The sequence below is a fragment of the Mizuhopecten yessoensis genome, unplaced genomic scaffold (genome assembly GCF_002113885.1).
Source record: "Mizuhopecten yessoensis strain PY_sf001 unplaced genomic scaffold, ASM211388v2 scaffold10901, whole genome shotgun sequence".
Lineage (NCBI taxonomy): Eukaryota > Metazoa > Mollusca > Bivalvia > Pectinida > Pectinidae > Mizuhopecten > Mizuhopecten yessoensis.
In genome coordinates this window covers 507167-518424 of record NW_018408778.1, presented here as the reverse complement: position 1 = coordinate 518424, position 11258 = coordinate 507167, and positions in this window count along the sequence as shown.

Here is an 11258-nt window from a genome sequence, read left to right as displayed (position 1 = left end):
GGCATCAATCAGGAGAAATATATGCACAGGTTTCTTTGTTTTAACATTATATATATACAAAGTGATAAAAAGTGTCAATGTAAGATAATGTATATGAAAAATTAATACATATTTGATGTTCGTTCTATATATTTCTGTTTGTTACCTCAACAAGTGAAAACATATTAGAAAATTGCGACACACATATGTTAAATTCTCCCAACACACAAGGTGATTTTTCCCCCCTGGACACTTGTGGCATGTGTTTTCATTTTACGCGGTTTGTTGTGTTCTGAGCTAGTAAGGTATGACTCATACCGGCGGGCGCTACAAGTTGCAAAACTGCACTGCAGTCCAGATAATTTTACTCACCTTTAAACGTTTAAACGTGTGTTAGTCGCACATGCGCTTTCATACAGACACATGATATTCACCGAAAAAGTTTAATTGGACATAGCAGGTGCCCGTTATGGACATATATATATATATATCACGCTGTAGCGCGCTCTTTCTATGCTTATGATTTAGGATTACCGTATAATAAATTAACATAAATGTACGGATTTGAACTAAATAACATAATGAATATTAATAAGATGTGAGGTATTATTTTCATAAATGATTTTTTTTTACAGACTTTCATCCGTGTCCTCAATTAAATCTACAGCACGCTATACTAGTCTCCGAAATTCTGAAAAGGGTTGTCGAAAATTTGGAGGCCATGGAACACAATTGGCACCTGTGTCATAAACTTTCTTTGGTGTCTATTCAGCATCAATCAAATCTGTAAATTTAAACTCCGCTACCGATAGATTTGTATTGGTACATAAGTAATTTCATAGCACTTTGAGTCATCGTCTATCAACATTCTATCATACAGTACTAATTAGTAAGTCTATGTCAAGTTATAAACACTTCTTTTCGAAAAGTATCAATGATGTAAAGTAACGCATAGTGTATAATAATGTATATCATACAAAAATATGGTTTAAAAAATATATGGCGTAAAAAAGGTATAAAATGAATAACTACATATGTATTCTTTAAATTAAAATATTTTAGTGGATATCATATAAATTTCACACGTGTTTTGTGACCACAAGTTTGGTAAAAAAAAAATCCGAAAATGACCCCAATCAATATAAATGTTTGATCCCACAGGACCATACACATACAAGTGCATGCTTGTGTGACATCCTAAATACAAGCACGTGCCCGTTTGACGACATTAATACAGGTATAATTGTCTGTTTAGTTCAAATCAATTGTATTGCAAACAAAAGACCAATGGATGTGACAAAAGTTAATACTGACGTCCTTTACATAACAAATAAATATACACAAAACTAGTGTGTCGCGCAATAGCGAAAATAGTTCATTTTAAAGTTAAAGATGAGGTAACAGCAAAAGAGGTAAGAAAGGAATTAGGGACACCAGCGTATAATTTGTTGAATTAGTTATCGGAGGGTTTACTTGAGGTCGCGTCTGTGATTTTCCTAAGCGTGTGTGACGACAAAAATAACAGTTATGCAAACGTTTTTATTCTGAGTCCAGTTTTATTTTAGATCTGAAATGAGGATGTTTTGTTGCAACTACTTTGTCTTTTGATGAATATTTTTTCCATGAGTGATTTATTGAAACAAATTGAAGAAAGTATATTAGTTTTTTTATCCATTACAGTCAAGGTTCCAACAAGCCTTATAATGCAATAAACGGTAAGTATTGCTGAGCACGAACTAGAAAAAAATCGACTGTAGTATATATATTTTATTAAACGTCTGTGAAAAGAATTCACTTATCTCATAAAATACGCAAATAATGATTTTAACTCTCCATGATCACACATGCGTGGGTAACCCTTAACCCACCCCCACCCAACACACACACACAACAACAACAACAACAGACACACGCCACCCTCCCCATCGTTCTCACAGACTTGCTCCCCTGTCAAGCACTTGCACTAACCCGGACCAGGGCCTGTGTTCGACTATGACAGGCAATGCTGAGTAGCCGAGTGCTCCGTGTCGCCAAGTTCAATATTGACCTAAGCGACAAGGTCACACGGACAGACGACAAAAGGGATTAGTAATGATAGTTCAAATTCATCGATATGTCACTGATATAATATAGGTTGATTGTTGTGACATCATACACAATGGTGAAGCAGTGACGTAAATGTACACGAACAAGTGAGAAAAAATACATGACGCCTCATGATGAGTTCGTACTATCTCCTTTGTAACCTTTTTCATTGGAAGTAGATTGTGTATAATTGGCGCAGAGACGTTTAAGACGTATTTATATTACGTCTCTGCCTAGCGTGAAGTGGTCATTACTCAAATGTTATATTATATGTAATAATTCTAAGTATTCATCGGCTAATCAATCTTCGGGTTTTAAATCGAATTCTGTGGTTCAACTCCATGAACGTATGACATATAATTCTGAAATCGGTACCCCTGGTTCACATCTATGTTAATATAGTGTACACACGACGAAGACACGACGAAGACGGAAATCTATTCCTATGCTGTTTTATTTTTATTCTCATGTTAAATATATGAAAATATAGTAAAGAATCTAAAGTCTGATCTTAGATAGCTAATCTAATTCCGTGAGCTAACATATAATATCGTTCTGGCTTCAGTGGTTATAATTGTATATATATATATAAAAAAAAATATGTAAATCCTAAATTTTCCCAAAATCAATCACAAAACAATACTCGCATATCTGTTCACGTTCTTAAAAAGTTCCAATGGGATCCTTGCCTCACGAAGCTTAGTTTACGGTATTGTTCAATTGTGTCCGACTGCGGTTAGTTACAAATTCAATCACACGGAACAGGTGTTGCTGGACATCAAAGGTACCGTCTGATCAGGGGTCAACCATTTGATTGACGTCGGCAGATAAATATTGATATGGCGAGGAAACGGCAGTTGTAAGGACACGCCCTCGGGCGCTAAAAAAGCACACGAAATTTGTTTAAGTGTTTGTTATTACCCAAATAAAAGGATAAGGAAGGGGACTGTGGACAGGGAAGTGAGTTGATCTGTTTAACACCTACAGACAGGTTTCTACGCTGTGTAATGGTAATCCGGATTACGTGTACAGTTATAATCCGTAACTCTCTTGGCACCAAATCTGTTTCGGTTATATTTTGTTTATGCGCAATTAAAGATGAATTATCATTGTATTTAATGTGACCTTTTGATTCGACTAGACCTTTGACCTTAATTGGTCATTTGCGTGTTAAAACGTTTAAAAACAAACCATTACCATTAGAAGGACGTCAGATTTAATCTCCCATGACACATTAGATCACAGCTGGCGTTCATGGTATATTAAAACTATTTACTTTGCTGGTTAATTCAGTTTTGTATGAATATTGAGATAACCAGGGATTTATTCCCCAAATTTTATACAAACAAATCTTGTTTTAATAATACAGAAACATGTGATATTTTTGTTGAGATAGGGATGTATGAGTGAGTGTCAGGACGCAGAAATCATGAGATTTGTTCTGAGATCAGAAACATGTCATCAAAAGATGCAAGTGTCTGCGTTTTGTGTTTTGTAGTTCACTTTAATGAATGTGTGGATGTGAGAATGAGTGAATGAGTTCTTTTATATATGTAAAATATTCTTGTTCGCGGAAAAAACCACAAAACTTTTTTTTCTTAGAAAAACATTAATTGTATTCTTATAAGATTAATATTAACTTTATTTTATTCCACATTAAGTTGCATGACACCACATACAAAACAAAGTCTTATTAGATTAATTACCTCTCATAAATGACCTATTTAATGATAACCATTCTGGTAAATTTTATACTTTCCATGAATTCTCCCAAAAATATCAAATACAGACTAATTTTCTCCATTATCATAGTGTTCTCTCTGCAGTAAAGAAATCAAATTCTAATCCAGTCTTTCCTGATGTAAAAGTTACATACCCTATTATTCCTATAATCTTGGAATGACGCATGAGAAAGCCTAAAGGTTCCAAACACTTCTATAATATTTTTTTTATGAAAAAACACCATGATAGTTCTAACAGGACAGAAAAATGGAATGATATCTTTGATTTAAATAGTTCCAGTTGGCATAAGATATTCAAACTTCCCTTTGCTATAACTAAAATCACAAAATGGTTTCGGTATAGAGTGAATCACCATATTCTGACAACAAACTCGTTCTTATTTAAAACTCGTTTAGCTATATCTCCACTCTTAATACTTTGTGATTCTGGGGCTGAAACTATTATATATATCATGTGGGACTATGCCTTCCTTTTATCATGTTATGGCTCTATCTTTGTCCTGTCTCTCTATGTATGAAAGTATCTAACATTTGTGTTTTGTTGAATGTATCAATTGTACATGTATATTTCAGATGATAATGATGATGATGATGTATGGATGATGATGATGAAACTTTATTGTATTTACAAAAGGATTAGACAACAGGCAGTGCCTATATAAGTCTTCTCCTGAACCGGTACAACATATATACACAGAATAACAAGGTATATTAAGGTATATTAAATCAGAATAATTTGGACAGGAAAATGATCAGCATCTTCACGCGGTGCTCCACAAGAACAACTGCCATCTTAAATAAGGTGTTCAGTACATTTACCGAAGTAGTCACTAGCTTTGTGCCTGATTTGACAAGGTATTATATTAAGATTCCTAGGATTGCACTGTTTAAAGATCAGGGGAACATTATCTACTTGATTATTATAATAGTTGTTAAGTTTATATTTGAACGAAGTAAGGGAATTAGCAGATGTTATAGAATAATCTAATAAGTTCCATAAGTTCATTGTATCAGGAAAGAAACTACGGATGACGATAATATATATGGATGATTATGATGGTGTTATATATGAATGATTATAGTGATGCTGTTGATGATGAGATGATGATGATGATGATGATGATGATGATTATACCAACTACACAATTAATGTGTAAAACAGGGACAAACGATAACAATCAACCACGTGTTCAGCGCGGTAGTATATCTTGTGAGTTAAAAGCATTTATTATCTAAGAAAGTCCGTGATAACAAGTTTGTATCGTGTGAATTTCCATTTTATAAGGGATCACATTTGATCCCTGGGTGATCTTACTACGGATATCGCTTAAAACACGGATCATTTTCGTGTTGAGTTATTGCCGAAATCCCCATTTCCCGTAATTGGTAAAATAAATCTTCTTCCGATATACAATAGAGAATACTTCGTAAAAAATATCATTATTTGAAATTGTATTTCATTTGAAGAAAAACAAAGGTTACGATGGTAAGTGTTTAAGTGAATTAATTTGACACAGGAACTGGAATTTCTTTCAATTTAGCGATGGGTATATCCCCCACTCACCCACTCCGAATAGGTATCCCCCCCCCCCCCCCAAAAAAAAATAAAAAATAAACTGTACTGTATGATCTCCGGAATAAAAAGTTACATCTGATCGCAAATTGATCTGAATCTCAAAAGCGAAAATTATACCGCATACAAAACTAAAATGCTATATCGAGAACAATCACAATAAAAGCTACATTGGATACCACACGATGTCCATAACTGGAAATTTAATCACAATAGCTGGAAACAATCTTTAAAACGAAATTTTCACTGGATATAAACGTGATTGCTTCTGATCCGGTGTTATTTTAGTTTTGCGGTTTGTTTTTTGGAGGAAATATTGAATGTTTATTTAAAATTAAGTGCCAATTCGTCATGTCCTCCCTTTCTTACTTGAATTTCCTGTCTAGATAATAAGGATAATTATAAATCGCAGCTATGTGATGCATCACAGTATGATCAGTGCCATAACTAATTACATCTTATGTATTAAACCCCCCCCCCCCCTCCTTCGTCCATCCCTTACTTCACCACCGGCGAGTTTCTTGAACTTCTCAATACGTAAAGCAAGTCCGTTTTCAGATCCATCCGTCCCCCATGACAGATTGCAAGTAAGCACTGGAATCTGAACGCGCTGCCACAGATGTGGGGTCATGGCCGATTTGTGATACTGACCGTGACGAATGAGGTACCACACGTACGTCCCCCCCCCCCCCATCCCTCCTCCCCCTCCCCTGGGATCCCTCATGTACTCTCCTTCTCCCTCCAATGGGACCCTTCTAGCAGCACCGATGGCTTTCATTACCAAGCTTATTTTATTGTCCGTAAAATCCTAAATTTTTCGGTCCCGTCTCTCAAAATAATGTAACGAATTAATCTAGTAAAGACAATTTGCCCTGGAACATTGGACGTTGTTACGGCTCTCCGACATTCTTCGGCGATATTTACAACGCCCGGAATGTAATGTTGTCGAAACTTCGGAAACCTTGATGTGCAATTGGTGCAGGGGAAATTGACTAACATTCCGGAACGATCAGGTTTCCTCTATTTTAATTAAGTTCCGAACGTCAAACCGGTCGCTCGCATAGTTTTGCCCGTCAGAGGCGAAATTCGATCCCTGTATTGTCAAACAAGTTGCATATATGCAATACCTTGGGGATTATGAATGGTTTACCGGGCAACACGCCTAATGGGCGGGTATCTGGCTTTGTTTCATTGGGACCAAGTGACACACAGAATGGAAACTCACAGTTCGATCCGATGTCAATTCTTACTCAAACTTTATATAAAATCATATGTTTGAAAATAAATTCGAAATATTGAATTAATTAAAGCTTTATGCTATTTGTATTAGCGGCCAGGTATAGTATTTCTGTTTTAATTGAGTATGCGGCTCTATAGATACTGAAACACTATATCGTAACACTGTGGTGTAACATACAAGTGCACTATTGTACTTGCAGTTGATAACAAATTGTAGTTAATAACGTTCAAAAGTACAAACACGCAAAAGTGTAACGTACAAAGGTGTATTACTGTTCAATTACTGGGAAGGTACGTGTGGTGTACAAAAATGTAATACTGTACAATTACTGGGAATGTACGTGTACTGTACAAAAAGTGTCATACTGTACTATTACTGGGAATGTACGTGTGGTGTACAGAAATGTTACACTGTACAATTACTGGAAATGTACGTGTGGTGTACAAAAGTGTAATACTGTACAATTACTGGAAATGTACGTGTGGTGTACAAAAATGTAACACTGTACAATTACTGGGAATGTACGTGTGGTGTACAAAAATGTAATACTGTACAATTACTGGAAATGTACGTGTGGTGTACAAAAATGTGATACTGTACAATTACTGGGAATGTACGTGTGGTGTACAAAAATGTAATACTGTACAATTACTGGAAATGTACGTGTGGTGTACAAAAATGTTATACTGTACAATTACTGGGAATGTACGTGTGGTGTACAAAAGTGTAATACTGTACAATTACTGGAAATGTACTTGTGGTGTACAAAAATGTAACACTGTACAATTACTGGGAATGTACGTGTGGTGTACAAAAGTGTAATACTGTACAAATACTGGGAATGTACGTGTGGTGTACAAAAATGCAATACTGTACAATTACTAGTAATGTACGTGTGGTGTACAAAAATGTAATACTGTACAATTACTGGGAATGTACGTATGGTGTACAAAAGTGTAATACTGTACAATTACTGGAAATGTAAGTGTGCTGTACAGAAATGTAACACTGTACTATTACTGGGAATGTACGTATGGTGATAAAAGTGTAATACTGTACAATTACTGGAAATGTAAGTGTGCTGTACAGAAATGTAACACTGTACAATTACTTGGAATGTACGTGTGGTGTACAAAAAGGTAATACTGTACAATTACTGGGAATGTACATGTGATGTACAAAAATGTAATACTGTACAAGTACTGGGAATGTACGTGTGGTGTACAAAAGGGTGATACTGTACAATTACTGTGAATGTACGTGTGCTGTACAGAAATGTAACACTGTACAATTACTTGGAATGTACGTGTGGTGTACAAAAGGGTTATACTGTACAATTACTGTGAATGTACGTGTAGTGTACAAAAAGGTAATACTGTACAATACTGGGAATGTACGTGTAGCGCACACAAGTGTAACACTGTACAATTACTGGAAATGTACATGTGGTGTACAAAAGTGTAATACTGTACAATTACTGGAAATGTACATATGGTGTACAAAAATGTAACACTGTACAATTACTTGGAATTTACGTGTGGTGTACAAAAGGGTAATACTGTACAATTACTGTGAATGCACGTGTGCTGTACAGAAATGTAACACTGTACAATTACTGGGAATTTACGTGTGGTGTACAAAAGGGTAATACTGTACAATTACTGGGAATGTACATGTGGTGTACAAAAATGTAATACTGTACAAGTACTGGGAATGTACGTGTGGTGTACAAAAAGGTAATACTGTACAATACTGGGAATGTACGTGTAGCGCACACAAGTGTTACACTGTACAATTACTGGGAATGTAAGTGTACTGTACAGAAATGTAACACTGTACAATTAATGGAAATGTACATGTGGTGTACAAAAGTGTAATACTGTACAATAACTGGAAATGTACGTGTACTGTACAAACATGTAATACTGTACAATTACTGGGAAGGTACGTGTGGTGTACAAACATGTAATACTGTACAATTACTGGGAATGTACGTGTAGCGAACAATAGTGTAATACTGTACAATTTTAGCGTAAAAATGCAGCATTGTAAAATAAAGATTTATCTACGCTAATGTCAAATCTAGCGTAAAAATGTAGCATTGATAATAGAGATCTACTACACTTATGTCAAATTTAGCGTTAAAATGCAGCACTGAAAATGAAGATCTACTACACTTATGTCAAATTTAGCGTCAAAATGCGGTATTGTAAAATAAAGATCTACTGCACTAATGTCAAATTTAGTGTGAAAAATGCAGCATTGAAAATAAAGATCTACTACGCTAATGTCAAATTTAGCGAAAAAATGCAGCATTGAAAATAAAGATCTACTACGCTAATGTCAAATTTAGCGAAAACATGTAGCATTGTAAAATAAAGATCTACTACATTAATGTCAAATTTAGCGTAAACATTTTACACTGTATTATAATAATCTACTACAATAATGCCAAATCTGTTGTACAAATGTGTGACATTGCAAAATAAGGATCTACAGCACCAGTGTCAAATTTGAGTTTTTGTGAATAGAAAATACGTACAGTCTATCTCATTTTCTTTGATTTCTCTGATTTCTATGTTGAAATACAAACCAAAAGCTTTGACTAGTATTAAACTTGTTAAGAGAAAACTATTTACAAACTATTTTTTCCCGCGATGTCTCGACGATTAAAATAAAATTATATAAGAATTTATCAAAATTATGTAAGACTTGTAAAAACCCGCTTGCTATTTCGATCAAGATCTCAACAACATGCCCAAAGGGTCTGTATCACTTACCTAGATATCAAAGACATTGTAACTAATTGTTCTTATTGCCATTAAAACATGTTCCAACTTCGTTGGGCTCTGTCACTCATTACCCAGCGGATCTACAACCGTCCTGACCTTTCGTTAGACGAAACACCACAACAACCTTCAATTTTGAAAAAACGACTGATCTCGAAAACGTTCACTGTCTTAGACGACAGATCGTCATAACGTACGCAGTCTTAGACGACAGATCGTCATAACGTACACAGTCTTAGACGACAGATCGTCATAACGCACACTGTCTTAGACGACAGATCGTCATAACGAACACTGTCTTAGACGAGGGATCGTCATAACGTACACTGTCTTAGACGACAGATCGTCATAACGAACACTGTCTTAGACGAGAGATCGTCATAACGTACACTGTCTTAGACGACAGATCGTCATAACGTACACAGTCTTAGACGACAGATCGTCATAACGTACACAGTCTTAGACGACAGATCGTCATAACGTACACAGTCTTAGACGACAGATCGTCATAACGTACACAGTCTTAGACGACAGATTGTCATAACGTACACTGTCTTAGACGACAGATCGTCATAACGTACACTGTCTTAGACGACAGATCGTCATAACGTACACTGTCTTAGACGAGAGATCGTCATAACGTACGCAGTCTTAGACGACAGATCGTCATAACGTACACAGTCTTAGACGACACATCGCCTTAACGTACACAGTCTTAGACGACAGATCGTCATAACGTACACAGTCTTAGACAACAGATCGTCATAACGTACACAGTCTTAGACAACATATCGTCATAACGTACACAGTCTTAGACGACAGATCGTCATAACGTAAACAGTCTTAGACGACAGATCGTCATAACGTACACTGTCTTAGACAACATATCGTCATAACGTACACGGTCTTAGTTAGACAAAAGAATGTCATGACGTACACAGTCTTAGACAAAAGAATGTCATAGCTTATATTATTTTAGATGACATGTCGGCATCACTTTATGTCAATTCTTTAAGTTGTTTTCTTGGACTACAGAACATGCGCTCTAAATTGTTTCGATATTTTGATCTTTATTTTTTTTTGTGCAATTGCAAATGATTTGTAGTCAGTAGTGAGTTGACAAAAAACACCAACAACATTGCATGTCTTACTTACATTGGAGTAGAACGTTATCCTATAGGGGTACTACAATGTTTCCGGAGCGCACGATATTTACACGTACATTGTGGTTGAGTGCGGGAGTAGTCTTTGCTAGGATTCTCTGACGGACTCGGCAATGCTTTCGTAGTAATTATGTTGCAAATTATCATTGGAATAGTCGTACCAAACGCTAACCTATTTTCACTCTATAAAGTATTAACAGAAAAAATGTAGGAAAAGCAAGGAATTAGATTGCTATCTAAGTCAGTGGAAATAGAATTAAAGCGAAAAACAGCGAAACCGGAAGTCAATTGACACAAAGGACATTTTGCAATTCCGAACGCGCCCATCTTTTTTTTGGTAGAGTATAATGCCAGGAATCAACTGAACTAAATATATAATTACATGACATGACTTGCCTGCAAGAAGTGGGTTTCCCTTGTGACATGTGTACGTGTCAGTCTAAACATACGACTTGTCACACAGCCTACCAAATAGTGACATACACGAAACTACACTATAACCCAGGAGTTCAGTCCTAATCGTGTATACTTTGTTAAAACGGACACATGTTTTATGAAGTAAACGTTGACACTGTTTACGATCCCTCCCACTGGTACGTACTACTGATGTGGGAGGTCCACGTGTTATAAAAGTTGTGTCCTGGTCACATGTTACCACAGTAACTCAAACTCACACGTGGTTTCATT